The sequence below is a fragment of the Panulirus ornatus genome, chromosome 38 (genome assembly GCF_036320965.1).
Source record: "Panulirus ornatus isolate Po-2019 chromosome 38, ASM3632096v1, whole genome shotgun sequence".
NCBI lineage: Eukaryota > Metazoa > Arthropoda > Malacostraca > Decapoda > Palinuridae > Panulirus > Panulirus ornatus.
In genome coordinates this window covers 28,672,181-28,692,331 of record NC_092261.1, presented here as the reverse complement: position 1 = coordinate 28,692,331, position 20,151 = coordinate 28,672,181, and positions in this window count along the sequence as shown.

The window sequence follows — 20,151 nt, the reverse complement described above, 5'->3', positions numbered from 1 at the left end:
CATGTCCGCACAATCACACACGTCCTCACAACCACACACGTCCTCACAACCACACATGTCCTCACAATTACACACGTCCTCACAATCACACATGTCCTCACAACCACACACGTCCTCACAGCCACACACGTCCTCACATCCACACGCGTCCTCACAACCACACATGTCCTCACAATTACACACGCCCTCACAACCACACACGTCCTCACAACCACACACGTCCTCAAAATCACACACGCCCTCACAACCACACACGTCCTCACAATCACACACGTCCTCACAATCACACACGTCCTCACAACCACACACGTCCTCACAACCACACACGTCCTCACAACCACACACGTCCTCACAACCAAACACGTCCTCACAATCACACACGTCCTCACAACCACACATGTCCTCACAACCACACACGTCCTCACAACCACACACGTCCTCACAACCACACACTTCCTCACAACCACACACGTCCTCACAGTCACACACTTCCTCACAATGACACATGTCCTCACAACCACACACGTCCTCACAACCACACACGTCCTCACAACCACACACGTCCTCACAACCACACACGTCCTGACAACCACACACGTCCTCACAACCACACACGTCCTCACAACTACAGACGTCCTCACAACCACACACGTCCTCACAACCACACACGTCCTCACAACCACACACTTCCTCACAACCACACACGTCCTCACAACCACACACGTCCTCACAACCACACACGTCCTCACAATCACACACTTCCTCACAATCACACACTTCCTCACAACCACACACGTCCTCACAACCGCACACGTCCTCACAACCACACACGTCCTCACAATCACACACGTCCTCACAACCACACACGTCCTCACAACACACACGTCCTCACAACCACACACGTCCTCACAACCACACACTTCTTCACAACCACACACGTCCTCACAACCACACACGTCCTCACAACCACACACGTCCTCACAATCACACACTTCCTCACAACCACACACGTCCTCACAACCACACACGTCCTCACAATCACACACTTCCTCACAATCACACGTGTCCTCACAACCACACATGCCCTCACAATTACACACGTCCTCACAACCAGACACGTCCTCACAATCACACACGTCCTCACAACCACACACGTCCTCACAACCACACACGTCCTCACAACCACACACTTCTTCACAACCACACACTTCTTCACAACCACACACGTCCTCACAACCACACACGTCCTCACAATCACACACTTCCTCACAACCACACACGTCCTCACAACCACACACGTCCTCGCATATCTCCCTTATCGGCAGGTATAACATGTGGTTCCTCCCTTCAGGTTTGGTTTTTATTTTTACACCAGCGCCGCCCTGGGCACCACTTCAGGTGGCTTGTCATGTGTCGCTACACATATCTTCATGTGTACATCAACACATCATCATATGTGGCTGCACACATCATCATGTGTAGCTACACACATCATCATGCGTAGCTACACACATCATCATGTGTAGCTACACACATCATCATGTGTAGCTACACACATCATCATGCGTAGCTACACACATCATCATGTGTAGCTACACACATCATCATGTGTAGCTACACACATCATCATGTGTAGCTACACACATCATCATGCGTAGCTACACACATCGTCATGTGTAGCTACACACATCATCATGTGTAGCTACAAACATCATCATGTGTAGCTACACATATATTCATGTGTACATCAACACATCATCATATGTGGCTGCACACATCATCATGTGTAGCTACACACATCATCATGTGTAGCTACACACATCCTCATGTGTAGCTACACACATCATCATGCGTAGCTACACACATTATCATGTGTAGCTACACACATCATCATGTGTAGCTACACACATCATCATGTGTAGCTACACACATCATCATGTGTAGCTACACACATCATCAACATACATAGGTATGTTTATGAGGACCATGAGCTTACAGTGAAGAAGATATTTTCATATCCTTTGGTAAATATTTCACTGTTTTCAAAGACATCGTCTCATTCCATTTCACTGTTTTGGGGCTTACGTCTTTTTCACAGTGACAACACATCTGAATTTATTGTTCCACTGTGAAAACTTTTTTAATCAATTATTCCGTTGTAACAACACTTTTGAATGTACTATTCCACTCTGACAACACTTTTGAATCTACTATTACACTCTGACAACACTTTTGAACCTCCTATCCCATTGTGGAACCACTATTGAATCAACTATTCCGCTCTGACAACACTTTTCATTCTACCGTTTTACTGTGACAACACTTTGGAATCTACAATTCTTGTGTGACAACATTTCCTTTATCTATTGTTCCACTCTGACAACACTTTTGAATCTATTACTCTACTTTAACAAAAAGAATTTATTCTACTATTCCACTGTGACAATACTTTTGGAATCCTCTCTTCCACTTTAACAACACTTCTGAATCCTTTTCCACTGCTACAACTCTTTTGAATCTACTATTCCACTTTGATTCTACATTATGACAACACTTTTGAATCCTGTTCCACTGCTACAACACTTTTGAAACTACTATTCCACTTTGATTCTACAGTATGACAACACTTTTGAATCCTGTTCCACTGCTACAACACTTTTGAATCTACTGTTCCAGTGGGACTCACAGGCAGCTGCCATCTTTACGTCATCCTCCAAAGCTCTTCCCACTGGATCTAAGTCTTATTGAATGTTCTTTAACAGAACATTTACTTCTGATGAATTCGTGGAGAACATCTGGTTTGTGTCTTAACTTGTTCTCAGTTCTCATTCAAGAACGTTTTTGTCCCATCTTCTGCATCATATTATACAATTGTTTACCTCACTTATTATCTTCAGTTGCTGGTATGTTGGAGAACAGCTTATATATTCTCTCTAGTACATCACGAAGCTCCCTCACTTTTTGACATCTGGACAAATCATAGAAACTTCAAACTTCAAGTTTAAATCGACGTTATCTATTCTAATCGTTGAACAATTTGATGTCAATTATTAGTCAACATAACTGATCTTGAACATATCAACACCACTAGCAGAAGTCTCGCCACAGCTTCTTAAACTTTCGTTCTGAATTCAAGATTTAAGGTAAACATGTTCCCATTGCTTGCTGGTGAATTTCACAGAACATTTCACCGCGGTTCCCTGGTTCCTGGCCGCTGGTTCCTGACTGCTGGTTCATGGTTCCTGGCTGCTGGTTCCTGGTTCCTGGCTGCTGGTTCATGGTTCCTGGCTGCTGGTTCATGGTTCCTGGCTGCTGGTTCCTGACTGCTAAGCTCCGTTTGAATTTGCCATTGAGTTTTCTATAGTTTTCATGTCTTTATCTCTCCTTGCAGTTAGGCTATTCGTTGCTGGTCTTTGTGTTTCCACATTCATCATAAAATGAAACCCTAGCATTACAGGATCAACTGTGTGTGTGTGTGTGTGTGTGTGTGTGTGTGTGTGTATGTATGTGTGTGTGTGTGTGTATGTGTGTGTGTGTGTGTGTGTGTGTGTATGTGTGTGTGTGTGTGTGTGTGTGCGTGTGTGTGTGTGTATGTGTGTGTGTGTGTGTGTGTGTGTGTGTGTGTGTGTGTGTGGCCATATTGAGTGGTCGGGTGTGTACATAAGAACAAGATTTGCCTCGTCTGGACACACTGGCTGGCTAGTCTGTATCCTCCTGTATTCTCTTATGAACCCACCATCTACCTGGTGCATCCGGTACAAAATGTTTTCATCTATCCGTTTAATGTCTAAGAATAAGGGTTAGTTAGCTTTAGCTTATTAGCTCAAAATACTATCGCTCTGAGAAATAGTTCAACAACTTAGTAGGTACTTCAGGTATCAAAATTACTTATCACTGATAAACATACCATTTTTTCACACACTGTTACACTCCATACTTACAATCCTTTTAAAACATCTCTTATCTTGTGCTAGTTAAGCTAGTTAATTTAACGCTAACGCTAAGAACCTTACTAGTTTAACCAATGTTAAACTCATCACACTCTTTCCAGGCGATGTTGTAAACATAACCCAGAGTTCAGCAATGATTATAAATTGGTCATAAATTGCAGAGCCCCGAATATTTCCGCAGCTTCTGATATTCCCGAATACCTGTATCCTGATTTATTTACCTGCCCTGCCAAGCAGTATATCATATTCTGGTTCTCTTTTATTTGCGTTCACTCTTGATGATATGATAATATACGAAAGTGCTTGACACTTCGTATTTTCTTTTTCCCTGTGGTTTTTACCTGTGTATTATGTAACCTCGTTACACATTTCCAGAGGCTACTGTAGCCCAATAGCCTAGTACTGCTGATAGCCAAATACTACATCCAGTGGGTTTTTCATATGATAATTATTTTGATAAGAAGAATAAGTGAGAATACTTGGACGATCGCGAACAGAAGAAGAAAGGGAAGAGTTTCTTCATGGTGTAGTTATGATAAACACGTCACAGCTGTTGCTCCGAGAAATACATCTAAGGAAAAGAAAGTGAAGATCCTTAGCAACGGAAACAGAAACACCCAGTTATCAGTGGAACTAAAGCAGAATAAAAATAACACCATTTCTAGACACACTAATACACGGGGAGGACCGAGGGCCAAGGTTTTCAGTCCACAGAAATCAACAAAACTTGGTGATTTCATACACCTCTTGTGGGCGTACAGAGGAGGACCAAAACAGGTCTAGTTATTGGATTCTTTCTACGAGCGATCAGGATCTGTACGACGAATTAGAAGATGAGATCAAGCACATTACTGAGGCTTTCAGCAAGTTAAAGTATCCAGAGGGACTCGTCAACACATTAAAGAGGAGAGCAGTGGAGATAGCTGGGAGGAAATGAGAAAACAGGTAATGAGGATGTGAAAAACTTAGCAGTCCCTCATGCAAAATTATCAAAAGGATTGTAGAAAACTTTGCTAAGAATGACCATAAGAGGAGTTAACACTATAGAAACAAGAATTGGAAATATCATCCAACTTTGGACGAAAACAAGACAAGTGGAATACTATACCTAATCCCGTGTAACGGATGTGAAGGTCGGTATACCAGGGTATCAGGTCGTGACCTGTACATACGGATTAATGTGCACAGGAGTGATGTACGGGCACACAGAACGTCCAACTCATTCATGGTTCACATGAATGGTTCACATGGTGTATATGGGCATCTTCCGAACTAGGAGGAAACAAAGGTTATATACACAATGGTCTGGAGAAGAGGGACGGGAGAAATAGCTGAGGCTGCAAACATCTAGAAATCACCATGAAGGATTCATAGCTGAGCCAGAACAGCAGGAGCAATGATGCTGACAGACGCCGAGTGGGACAGGCTTACAACCAACAGCCAATCAGCGAGACCAACAACCAATCAGGGGACGGCGATATATATATATATATATATATATATATATATATATATATGTATATATTATTTTTTTTTTATTCTATTTTGCTTTGTCGCTGTCTTCCGCGTTTGCGAGGTAGCGCAAGGAAACAGACGCAAGAAGTGGCCCAACCCACCCCCATACACAATGTATACACACACACGTCCACACACGCAAATATACATACCTATACATCTCAATGTACACATATATATATATATATATATATATATATATATATATATATATATATATATATATATATATATATATATATATATATATATATATATATATATATATATATATATATACACAGACACATACATATATACCCATGCACACAATTCACACTGTCTGCCCCCATTCACTCCCATCGCCACCTCGCCACACATGGAATACCATTCCCCTCCCCCCTCATGTGTGCGAAGTAGCACTAGGGAAAGGACAACAAAGGCCCCATTCGTTCACACTCAGTCTCTAGCTGCCACGCAATAATGCCCGAAACCACAGCTCCCTTTCCACATCCAGGCCCTACAGAACTTTCCATGGTATACTCTATTTTGCTTTGTCGCTGTCTCCCGCGTTTGCGAGGTAGCGCAAGGAAACAGACGAAAGATTGGCCCAACCCACCCACATACACATGTATATACATACACGTCCACACACGCAAATATACATACCTATACATCTCAACGTATACATACATATATGCACACACAGACATATATATATACACATGTACATAATTCATACTGTCTGCCTTTGTTCATTCCCATCGCCATCTCGCCACACATGATATAACAACCCCCTCTCCCCTCATGTGTGCGAAGTAGCGCTAGGAAAAGACAACAAAGGCCCCATTCGTTCACACTCAGTCTCTAGCTGTCATGTAATGATACACCGAAACCACAGCTCCCTTTCTATATCCAGGCCCTACAGAACTTTCCATGGTATACCCCAGACGCTTCACATGCCCTGGCCCAATCTTTTGACAGCACGTCCACCCCGGTATACCAAATCGTTCCAATTCACTCTATTCGTTGCACCCCTTTCACCCTCCTGCATGTTCAGGCCCCGATCACTCAAAATCTTTTTCACCTCATCTTTCCACCTCCAATTTGGTCTCCCACTTCTCCTCGTTCCCTCCACCTCTGACACATATATCCTCTTGGTCAATCTTTCCTCAATCATTCTCTCCATGTGACCAAACCATTCCAAATCACCCACTTCTGCTCTTTCAACCACACTCTTTTTATTACCACACATCTCTCTTACCCTTACATTACTTACTCGATCAAACCACCTCACACCACATATTGTCCTCAAACATCTCATTTCCAGCACATCCACCCTCCTGCGCAAAACTCTATCCATAGCCCACGCCTCGCAACCATACAACATTGTTGATACCACTATTCCTTCAAACATACCCGTTTTTGCTTTACGAGATAATGTTCTCGACTTCCACACATCCGTCAAGGCTCCCAGGTTTTCGCCCCCTCCCCCACCCTATGATTCACTTCCGCTTTCATGGTTCCACCCGCTGCCAAATCCACTCCCAGATATCTAAAACACTTTACTTCCTCCAGTTTTTCTCCATTTAAACTTACCTCCCAATTGACTTGACCCTCAGCTCTACTGTACCTAATAACCTTGCTCTTATTCATATTTACTCTCAACATTCTTCTTTCAAACACTTGACCAAACTCAGTCTCCAGCTTCTGCAGTTTCTCACATAAATTAGCCACCAGCGCTGTATCATCAGCGAACAACAACTGACTCACCTCCCAAGCTCTCTCATCCACAACAAACTGCATACTTACCTCTCTTTCCAAAATTCTTGCATTCAACTCCCTAACAACCCCATCCATAAACAAATTAAACAACCATGGAGACATCACACACCCCTGCCGCAAATCTACATTCACTGAGAACCAATAACTCTCCTCTCTTCCTACACGTACACATGCCTTACATTCCCGATAAAAGCTTTTCACTGCTTCTGACAACTTCCCTCCCACACTATATATTCTTAATACCTTCCACAGAGCATCTCTATCAACTCTATCATATGCCTTTTCCAGATCCATAAATGCTACATACAAATCTATTTTCTTTTCTAAGTATTTCTCACATACATTCTTCAAAGCAAACACTTGATCCACACATCCTCTACCACTTCTGAAACCACACTGCTCTTCCCCAGTCTGATGCTCTATACATGCCTTTACCCTCTCAATCAATACCCTTCCATATGATTTCACAGGAATACTCAACAAACTTATACCTCTGTAATTTGAGCTCTCACTTTTGTCCCCTTTGTCTATGTACAATGGCATTATGCAAGCATTCCGCCAATCCTCAGGCACCTCACCATGAGTCATACATACATTAGATAACCTTACCAACCAGTCAACAATACAGTCACCCCCTTTTTTTAATAAATTCCACTGCAATACCATCTAAACCTGCTGCCTTGCCGGCTTTCATCTTCCGCAAAGCTTTTACTACTTCTTCTCTGTTTACTAAATCATTTTCCCTACCTCTGTCACTTTGCACACCACCTCGACCAAAACACCCTATATCTGCCACTCTATCATCAAACACATTCAACAAACCTTCAAAATACTCAATCCATCTCCTCACATCACCACTACTTGTTATCACCTCCCCACTTACCCCCTTCAATGAAGTTCCCATTTGTTCCCTTGTCTTACGCACTTCATTTACCTCCTTCCAAAACATCTTTTTACTCTCCCTAAAATTTAATGATACTCTTTCACCCCAACTCTCATTTGCCCTCTTTTTCACCTCTTGCACCTTTCTCTTGACCTCCTGCCTCTTTTTTTTTTTTGTATATCTCCCAGTCATTTTCATTATTTCCCTGCAAAAATCGTTCAAATGCCTCTCTCTTCTCTTTCACTAATAATCTTACTTCTTCATCCCACCACTCATTACCCTTTCTAATCTGCCCACCTTCCACGCTTCTCATGCCACAAGCATCTTTTGCGCAAGCCATCACTGCTTCCCTAAATCCATCCCATTCCTCCCCAACTCCCCTTACCTCCTTTGTTCTCACCTTTTTCCATTCTGTACGCAGTCTCTCCTGGTACTTCCTCACACAAGTCTCCTTCCCAAGCTCATTTACTCTCATCACTCTCTTCACCCCAACATTCTCTCTTCTTTTCTGAAAACCTCTACAAGTCTTCACCTTCGCCTCCACAAGATAATGATCAGACATCCCTCCAGTTGCACCTCTCAGCACATTAACATCCAAAAGTCTCTTTCGCGCGCCAATCAATTAACACGTAATCCAATAACGCTCTCTGGCCATCTCTCCTACTTACACACGTATACTTATGTATATCTCTCTTTTTAAACCAGGTATTCCTAATCATCAGTCCTTTTTCAGCACATAAATCTACAAGCTCTTCACCATTTCCATTTACAACACTGAACACCCCATGTATACCAATTATTCCCTCAACTGCCACATTACTCACCTTTGCATTCAAATCACCAATAACTATAACTCGGTCTTGTGCATCAAAACCTCTAACACACTCATTCAGCTGCTCCCAAAACACTTGCCTCTCATGATCTTTCTTCTCATGCCCAGGTGCATATGCACCAATAATCACCCATCTCTCTCCATCAACTTTCAGTTTTACCCATATCAATCTAGAATTTACTTTCTTACATTCTATCACATACTCCCGCCACTCCTGTTTCAGGAGTAGTGCCACTCCTTCCCTTGCCCTTGTCCTCCAACTAACCCCTGACTTTATTCCCAAGACATTCCCAAACCACTCTTCCACTTTACCCTTGAGCTTCGTTTCACTCAGAGCCAAAACATCCAGGTTCTTTTCCTCAAACATACTACCTATCTCTCCTTTTTTCTCATCTTGGTTACATCCACACACATTTAGACACCCCAATTAGAGCCTTCGAGGAGGATGAGGGCTCCCCGCGTGACTCCTTCTTCTGTTTCACCTTTTAGAAAGATAAAATACAAAGAGGGGAGGGTTTCCAGCTCCCCACTCCCGTCCCCTCTAGTCGCCTTCTACGACACGTGAGGAATGCGGGTGAAGTATTCTTTCTCCCCTATCCTCAGGGATTTTTTTTTTTTTTTCCAAAAGAAGGAACAGAGAATTGGGCCAGGTGAGGGTATTCCCTCAAAGGCCCAGTCCTCTGTTCTGAACGCTACCTCGCTAATGCGGGAAATGGCGAATAGTTTGAAAGAAAAGAAAATATATATATATATATATATATATATATATATATATATATATATATATATATATATATATATATATATATATATATATATATATATATATATGGTTCCATGGCTCCATCCGCTGCCAGATTCACTCACAGATATCTAAAACACTTTACTTCCTCCAGTTTATCTCCATTCAAACTTACCTCCCAGTTGACTTCACCCTCAACCCTACTGTACGTAATAACCTTGCTCTTATTCACATTTACTCTTAACTTTCTTCTTTCACACACTTTACCAAACTCAGTCACCAGCTTCTGCAGTTTCTTACATGAATCAGCCACCAGCGCTGTATCATCAGCGAATAACAACTGACTCACTTCCCAAGATCTCTCATCCACAACAGACTGCATTCTTGCCCCTTTTCCAAAACTCTTGCATTCACCTCCCTAACAACCCCATCCATAAACAAATTAAACAACCATAGAGACATCACACACCCCTGCCGCAAACCCACATTCACTGAGAACCAATCACTTTCCTCTCTTCCTACACGTACATATGCTTTACATCCTCGATAAAAACTTTTCACTGCTTCTAACAACTTGCCTCCCACACCATATATTCTTAAAACCTTCCACAGAGCATCTCTATCAACTCTATCATATGCCTTCTCCAGATCCATAAATGCTACATACAAATCCATTTGTTTTTCTAAGTATTTCTCACATACATTCTTCAAAGCAAACACCTGATCCACACATCCTCTACCACTTCTGAAACCACACTGCTCTTCCCCAATCTGATGCTCTGTACATGCCTTCACCCTCTCAATCAATACCCTCCCATATAGTTTCCCAGGAATACTCAACAACTTATACCTCTGTAATTTGAGCACTCACTCTTATCCCCTTTGCCTTTGTACAATGGCACTATGCAAGCACCCCGCCAATCCTCAGGCACCTCACCATGAATCATACATACATTAAATAACCTTACCAAGCAGTCAACAATACCGTCACCCCCTTTTTTAATAAATTCCACTGCAATACCATCCAAACCTGCTGCCTAGCCGGCTTTCATCTTCCGTAAAGCTTTTACTACCTCTTCTCTGTTTACCAATAGAACCCCTATCCCTGGGGATATATATATATATATATATATATATATATATATATATATATATATATATATATATATATATATATATATATATATATATATGTATATATATATATATATATATATATATATATATATATATATATATATATATATATATATATATATATATATATGTATATATATATATATATATATATATATATATATATATATATATATATATATATATATATATATATATATATATATATATATATATATATATATATATATATATATATATATATATATATATATATATATATATATATATATATATATATATATATATATATATATATATATATATATATATATATATATATATATATATATATATATATATACCCTTCCATATAATTGGGAGGATATATACATGTACAGAACATCAGATTGGGGAAGAGCAGTGTGGTTTTAGGAGTGGTAGAGGATGTGTGGATCAGGTGTTTGCTTTGAAGAATGTATGTGATAAATACTTAGAAAAGCAAATGGATTTATGTAGCATTTTTGGATCTGGAGAAGGCATATGATAGAGTTGATAGAGATGCTCTGTGGAAGGAATTAAGAATATATGGTGTGGGAGGCAAGTTGTTAGAAGCAGTGGAAAGTTTTTATCGAGGCTGTAATGCATGTGTACGTGTCGAGAGAGTGGAAAGTGATTGGTTCTTAGTGAATGTAGGTTTGCGGCAGGGATGTTAGATGTCTCCATTGTTGTTTAATTTGTTTACGGATGGGGTTGTTAGGGAGTTGAATGCAAGAGTTTTGGAAAGAGCGACAAGTGTGCAGTCTGTTGTGGATGAGAGAGCTTGGGAAGTGAGTCAGTTGTTGTTCGCTGATGATACAGCGCTGGTGGCTGATTCATGTGAGAAACTGCAGAAGCTGGTGACTGAGTTTGGTAAAGTGTGTGAAAGAAGAAAGCTGAGAGTATATATGAATAAGAGCAAGGTTATTAGGTACAGTAGAGTTCAGGGACATTTCAATTGAGAGATAAGTCTGAATGGAGAAAAATTGGAGGAAATGAAGTGGTTTAGATATCTGGGAATGGATTTGTCAGCAGATGGAACCATAGAAGCGGAAGTGAATCATAGGATGGGGGAGGGGGCGAAAGTTCTGGGAGCGTTGAAGAATGTGTTTCAAGTCGAGAACATTATCTCGGAAAGCAAAAATGGGTATGTTTGAAGGTATAGTAGTTTCAACAATGTTATATGGTTGCGAGGCGTGGGCTATGGAGAGAGTTGTGCGCAGGAGGATGGATGTGCTGGAAATGAGATGTTTGAGGACAATATGTGGTGTGAGGTGGTTTGATCGAGTAAGGAATGTAAGGGTAAGAGAGATGTGTGGTAATAAAAGGAGTGTGGCTGAGAGAGCAGAAGAGGGTGTTTTGAAATGGTTTGGTCACATGGAGAGAATGAGTGAGGAAAGATTGACCAAGAGGATAAATGTGTCATAGGTGGAGGGAACGAGGAGAAGTGGGAGACCAAATTGGAGGTGGTTGCCAGAGAATGTAACTATAGATACACATAGTTACCTCAGCTGCTGTTTGACTATCTTCCAGAGTCGTTCAAAATGAGTAAGGTCGAAGTGTTCATGCGGGATGGGCCCCTTGCTACACTGTAACGCTAGTCACTACCTGGCTTAAGATCTGTGCGGTGGAGGTTTTCAGTGACTGGCACCGGAATATACCGGAATTGAATCCAGTAGAGAACTTGTGGCCTCTTATGACAGTGAAATTAGGTAACAAAGTTAGTCGCTACCTAAGCTGGAGGTACCCGGTCGTAAAACTTTTTTAAAGCTGGACTCTCAATGGATTCACACATTGCTGGCATTAGTTCCCAGTCGTTTCAAGAAGTGTATAAAGAGAGAAGGGATATTAATACAGTGCTACGTGATGCTAGATACACTATTTTCATGATTCTAATTCATGTTTATTCTTGATATATGTATTCATATTTATTATCTTCCTGCTATAGGTACATATCATTTGGACTGGCTATGGCGCTCAGGAAGCCAGCCACGTCCAATTGGGGAGACCATGGCTCATGTGCTTATGTTTGACTGTGTGAGGTGAGAGTATGTTCAGTGTTTGACTGTGTGAGGAGAGTGTATGTTCAGTGTCTGACTGTGTGGGGGGAGTGTATGTTCAGTTTTTGACTGTGTGAGGTGAGTGTATGTTCAGTGTTTGTCTGTGTGAGGTGAGTGTATGTTCAGTTTTTGACTGTGTGAGGTGAGTGTATGTTCAGTGTTTGACTGTGTGAAGTGAGTGTATGTTCAGTGTTTGACTGTGTGAGGTGAGTGTATGTTCAGTGTTTGACTGTGTGAAGTGAGTGTATGTTCAGTGTTTGACTGTGTGAGGTGAGTGTACGTTCAGTGTTTGACTCTGTGAGGTGGGTGTATGTTCAGTGTTTCACTGTGTGAGGTGAGTGTATGTTCAGTGTTTGACTGTGTGAGGTGAGTGTATGTTCAGTGTTTGACTCTGTGAGGTGAGTGCATGTTCAGTGTTTGACTCTGTGAGGTGAGTGTATGTTCAGTGTTTGACTGTGTGAGGTGAGTGTACGTTCAGTGTTTGACTCTGTGAGGTGAGTGTATGTTCAGTGTTTGACTCTGTGAGGTGAGTGTATGTTCGGTGTCTGACTGTGTGAGGTGAGTGTATGTTCAGTGTCTGACTGTATGAGGTGAGTGTATCTTCACTGTTTGACTGTGTGAGGTGAGTGTATGTTCAGTGTTTGACTGTGTGAGGTGAGTGTATGTTTGGTGTTTGACTGTGTGAGGTGAGTGTATGTTCAGTGTTTGACTCTGTGGGGTGAGTGTATGTTCAGTGTTTGACTGTGTGAGGTGAGTGTATGTTCAGTGTCTGACTGTGTGGGGGGAGTGTATGTTCAGTGTTTGACTGTGTGAGGTGAGTGTATGTTCAGTGTCCTCAGCACAGAATACATCTTGGACGTGAAGGTGTAACTCGTGCATGTCTGGGGTGTGTAGTTTTAGCTAGCTGTATGTTGGTTGAGTGGTGTCGTGGACAGGGTTGGGAGGGCGGTTGTATCGCTCTTGTTGGGTAATTTCGACGCGAATGTGTTTTATTAACGTTGCGTTTTGCTGGGGGAGGGAGGAACTGTGAGGCCAGGGCGTTGCAATCTATGGCAGGGGAAGGGTTCATTTGTACTTGGGAGTTGGTGGTTAGCTATGGAGTTCTTTGTATGGGAGGGTTCTGGTGCTGTGGCAATGCGAAATATAGTTTTGTTGGATCATATTGAGAGAATGTATATATGTATATATATATATATATATATATATATATATATATATATATATATATATATATATATATATATATATATATATATATATATTTTATATTTATTATACTTTGTCGCTGTCTCCCGCGTTTGCGAGGTAGAGCAAGGAAACAGACGAAAGAAATGGCCCAACCCCCCCCATACACATGTATATACATACGTCCACACACGCAAATATACATACCTACACAGCTTTCCATGGTTTACCCCAGACGCTTCACATGCCCTGCTTCAATCCACTGACAGCACGTCAACCCCGGTATACCACATCGCTCCAATTCACTCTATTCCTTGCCCTCCTTTCACCCTCCTGCATGCTCAGGCCCCGATCAAACAAAATCTTTTTCACTCCATCTTTCCACCTCCAATTTGGTCTCCCTCTTCTCCTTGTTCCCTCCACCTCCGACACATATATCCTCTTGGTCAATCTTTCCTCACTCATCCTCTCCATGTGCCCAAACCACTTCAAAACACCCTCTTCTGCTCTCTCAACCACGCTCTTTTTATTTCCACACACCTCTCTTACCCTTACGTTACTTACTCGATCAAACCACCTCACACCACACATTGTCCTCAAACATCTCATTTCCAGCACATCCATCCTCCTGCGCACAACTCTATCCATAGCCCACGCCTCGCAACCATACAACATTGGTGGAACCACTATTCCTTCAAACATACCCATTTTTGCTTTCCGAGATAATGTTCTCGACTTCCACACATTCTTCAAGGCCCCCAGGATTTTCGCCCCCTCCCCCACCCTATGATCCACTTCCGCTTCCATGGTTCCATCCGCTGCCAGATCGACTCCCAGATATCTAAAACACTTCACTTCCTCCAGTTTTTCTCCATTCAAACTCACCTCCCAATTGACTTGACCCTCATCCCTACTGTACCTAATAACCTTGCTCTTATTCACATTTACTCTTAACTTTCTTCTTCCACACACTTTTCCAAACTCAGTCACCAGCTTCTGCAGTTTCTCACATGAATCAGCCACCAGCGCTGTATCATCAGCGAACAACAACTGACTCACTTCCCAAGCTCTCTCATCCCCAACAGACTTCATACTTGCCCCTCTTTCCAAAACTCTTGCATTTACCTCCCTAACAACCCCATCCATAAACAAATTAAACAACCATGGAGACATCACACACCCCTGCCGCAAACCTACATTCACTGAGAACCAATCACTTTCCTCTCTTCCTACACGTACACATGCCTTACATCCTCGATAAAAACTTTTCACTGCTTCTAACAACTTTCCTCCCACACCATATATTCTTAATACCTTCCACAGAGCATCTCTATCAACTCTATCATATGCCTTCTCCAGATCCATAAATGCTACATACAAATCCATTTGCTTTTCTAAGTATTTCTCACATACATTCTTCAAAGCAAACACCTGATCCACACATCCTCTACCACTTCTGAAACCACACTGCTCTTCCCCAATCTGATGCTCTGTACATGCCTTCACCCTCTCAATCAATACCCTCCCATATAATTTACCAGGAATACTCAACAAACTTATACCTCTGTAATTTGAGCACTCACTCTTATCCCCTTTGCCTTTGTACAATGGCACTATGCACGCATTCCGCCAATCCTCAGGCACCTCACCATGAGTCATACATACATTAAATAACCTTACCAACCAGTCAACAATACAGTCACCCCCTTTTTTAATAAATTCCACTGCAATACCATCCAAACCTGCTGCCTTGCCGGCTTTCATCTTCCGCAAAGCTTTCACTACCTCTTCTCTGTTTACCAAATCATTTTCCCTAACCCTCTCACTTTGCACACCACCTCGACCAAAACACCCTATATCTGCCACTCTATCATCAAACACATTCAACAAACCTTCAAAATACTCACTCCATCTCCTTCTCACATCACCACTACTTGTTATCACCTCCCCACTTGCGCCCCTCACCGAAGTTCCCATTTGTTCCCTTGTCTTACGCACTTCATTTACCTCCTTCCAGAACATCTTTTTATTCTCCCTAAAATTTATATATATATATATATATATATATATATATATATATATATATATATATATATATATATATATATATATATATATATATATATATATATATGTATATATATATATATATATATATATATATATATATATATATATATATATATATATATATATATATATACATATATATATATATATATATATATATATATATATATATATATATATATATATATATATATATATATATATATATAAGAACAGAGAACTGGGCCACTGAGGGAATATCCTCATCTGGCCCCCCTCTCTGTTCCTTCTTTTGGAAAAAAAAAAAAAAAAAAATTGAGAGGGGAGGATTTCCAGCCCCCCGCTCCCTCCCCTTTTAGTCACCTTCTACGACACGCAGGGAATACGTGGGCAGTATTTTTTCTCCCCTATCCCCAGGGATAATATATATATATATATATATATATATATATATATATATATATATATATATATATATATATATATATATATATATATATATATATATATATATATCCCTGGGGATAGGGGAGAAAGAATACTTCCCACGTATTCCCTGCGTGTCGTAGAAGGCGACTAAAAGGGGAGGGAGCGGGGGGCTGGAAATCCTCCCCTCTCAATTTTTTTTTTTTTTTTTTCCAAAAGAAGGAACAGAGAGGGGGGCCAGATGAGGATATTCCCTCAGTGGCCCAGTTCTCTGTTCTTAACGCTACCTCGCTAACGCGGGAAATGGCGAATAGTTTGAAAAAAAAAAAAGAAAAAAAAAAAAAAAATATATATATATATATATATATATATATATATATATATATATATATATATATATATATATATATATATATATATTTATATATATATATATATATATATATGTATATATATTATTTTTTTTTATTATTTTGCTTTGTCGCTGTCTCCCGCGTTAGCAAGGTAGCGCAAGGAAACAGACGAAAAAAATGGCCCAACCCACCCATATACACATGTATATACATACACGTCCACACACGCAAATAAACATACCTATACATCTCAATGTACATATATATATATATATATATATATATATATATATATATATATATATATATATATATATATATATATATATATATATATATATATATATATATATATATATATATATATATATATAAATATATATATATATACAAACACACAGACATATACATATATACACATGTACATAATTCATACTGTCTGCCTTTATTCATTCCCATCGCCGCCTCGCCACACATGGAATAACAACCCCCTCCCCCCCTCATGTGTGCGAGGTAGCGCTAGGAAAAGACAACAAAGGCCCCATTCGTTCACACTCAGTCTCTAGCTGTCATGTAATAATGCACCGAAACCACAGCTCCCTTTCCACATCCAGGCCCCACACAACTTTCCATGATTTACCCCAGACGCTGCACATGCCCTGGTTCAATCCATTGACAGCACGTCGGCCCCGGTATACCGCATCGTTCCAGTTCACTCTATTAATTGCAAGCCTTTCACCCTCCTGCATGTTTAGGCCCCGATCACTCAAAATGTTTTTCACTCCATCTTTCCACCTCCAATTTGGTCTCCCACTTCTCCTCGTTCCCTCCACATCTGACACGTATATCTTCTTGGTCAATCTTTCCTCACTCATTCTCTCCATGTGACCAAACCATTTCAAAACACCCTCTTCTGCTCTCTTAACCACACTCTTTTTATTACCCTTAGATTATTTACCCTTAGATTATTTACTCGAACAAACCACCTCACACCACATATTGTCCTCAAACATCTCATTACCAGCACATCCACCCTCCTGCGCGCAACTCTACCCATAGCCCACGCCTCGCAACCATACAGCATTGTTGGAATAACTATTCCTTCAAACATACCCATTTTTGCTTTCCGAGATAATGTTCTTAACTTCCAAACATTCTTCAAGGCTCCCAGAATTTTCGCCCCCTCCCCCACCCTATGATTCACTTCAACTTCCATGGTTCCATCCGCTGCCAGATCCACTCTCAGATATCTAAAACACTTTTCTTCTTCCAGTTTTTCTCCACTCAAACTTACCTCCCAATTGACTTGACCCTCAACCCTACTGTACCTAATAACCTTGCTCTTATTCATATTTACTCTTAACTTTCTTCTTTCACACACTTTACCAAACTTAGTCACCAGCTTCTGCAGTTTCTCACATGAATCAGCCACCAGCGCTGTATCATCAGTGAACAAAAACTGACTCTCTTCCCAAGCTCTCTCATCCACAACAGACTTCATACTTGCCCCTCTTTCCAAAACTCTTGCATTCACCTCCCTAACAACCCCATCCATAAACAAATTAAACAACCATGGAGACATCACACACCCCTGCCGCAAACCTACATTCACTGAGAACCAAGCACTTTCCTCTCTTCCTACACGTACACATGCCTTACATCCTCGATAAAAACTTTTCACTGCTTCTAACAACTTGCCTCCCACACCATGTATTCTTAATACCTTCCACAGAGCATCTCTATCAACTCTATCATATGCCTTCTCAAGATCCATAAGTGCTACATACAAATCCATTTGCTTTTCTAAGTATTTCTCACATACATTCTTTAAAGCAAACACCTGATCCACACATCCTCTACCACTTCTCAAACCACACTGCTCTTCCCCAATCTGATGCTCTGTACATGCCTTCACCCTCTCAATCAATACCCTCCTATATAATTTACCAGGAATACTCAACAAACTTATACCTCTGTAATTTGAGCACTCACTCTTATCCCCTTTGCCTTTGTACAATGGCATTATGCAAGCATTCCGCAAATCCTCAGGCACCTCACCATGAATCATACATACATTAAATAACCTTACCAACCAATTAACAATACAGTCACCCCCTTTTTTAATAAATTCCACTGCAATACCATCCAAACCTGCTGCCTTGTCGGCTTTCATCTTCCGCAAAGCTTTTACTACCTTTTCTCTGTTTACCAAATCATTTTCCCTAACCCTCTCACTTTGCACACCACCTCGACCAGAACACCCTGTATCTGCCACTCTATCATCAAACACATCCAACAAACCTTCAAAATACTCACTCCATCTCCTTCTCACATCAACACTACTTGTTATCACCTCCCCATTCGCCAACTTCACTGAAGTTCTCATTTGCTCCCTTGTCTTACGCACTTTATTTATCTCCTTCCAAAACATCTTTTTATTCTCTCTAAAATTTAATGATGCTCTCTTACCCCAACTCTCATTGGCCTTCTTTTTCACCTCTTGCACTCTTTTCTTGACCACTTGCACATTTCTTTTATACATCTCCCAGTCATTTGCATTATTTACCTGCAAAAATCGTCCAAATGCCTCTCTCTTCTCTTTCATTAATATTCTTACTTCTTCATCCCACCACTCACTACCCTTTCTAATCTGCCCACCTCCCACGCTTCTCATGCCACAAGCATCTTTTGCGCGAGCCATCACTGATTCCCTAAATACATCCCATTCCGCCCCCACTCCCTTTATGTCCTTTGCTCTCACCTTTTTCCATTCTGTACTCAGTCTCTCCTGGTACTTCCTCACACAAGTTTCCTTCCCAAGCTCACTTACTCTCACCACTCTCTTCACCCCAACATTCTCTCTTCTTCTCTGAAAACCTCTACAAATCTTCACCTTCGCCTCCACAAGATAATGATCAGACATCCCTCCAGTTGCACCTCTCAGCATATTAACATCCAAAAGTTTCTCTTTCGCGCGAATATCAATTAACACGTAATCCAAAAGCGCTCTCTGGACATCTCTCCTACTTACATACGTATACTTATGTATATCTCTTTTTAAACCAGGTATTCCCAATCACCAGTCCTTTTTCAGCACATAAATTTACAAGCTCTTCACCATTTACATTTACAACACTGAACACCCCATGTATACCAATTATTCCCTCAACTGCCACATTACTCACCTTTGCATTCAAATCACCCATCACTATAACCCGGTCTCGTGCATCAAAACCA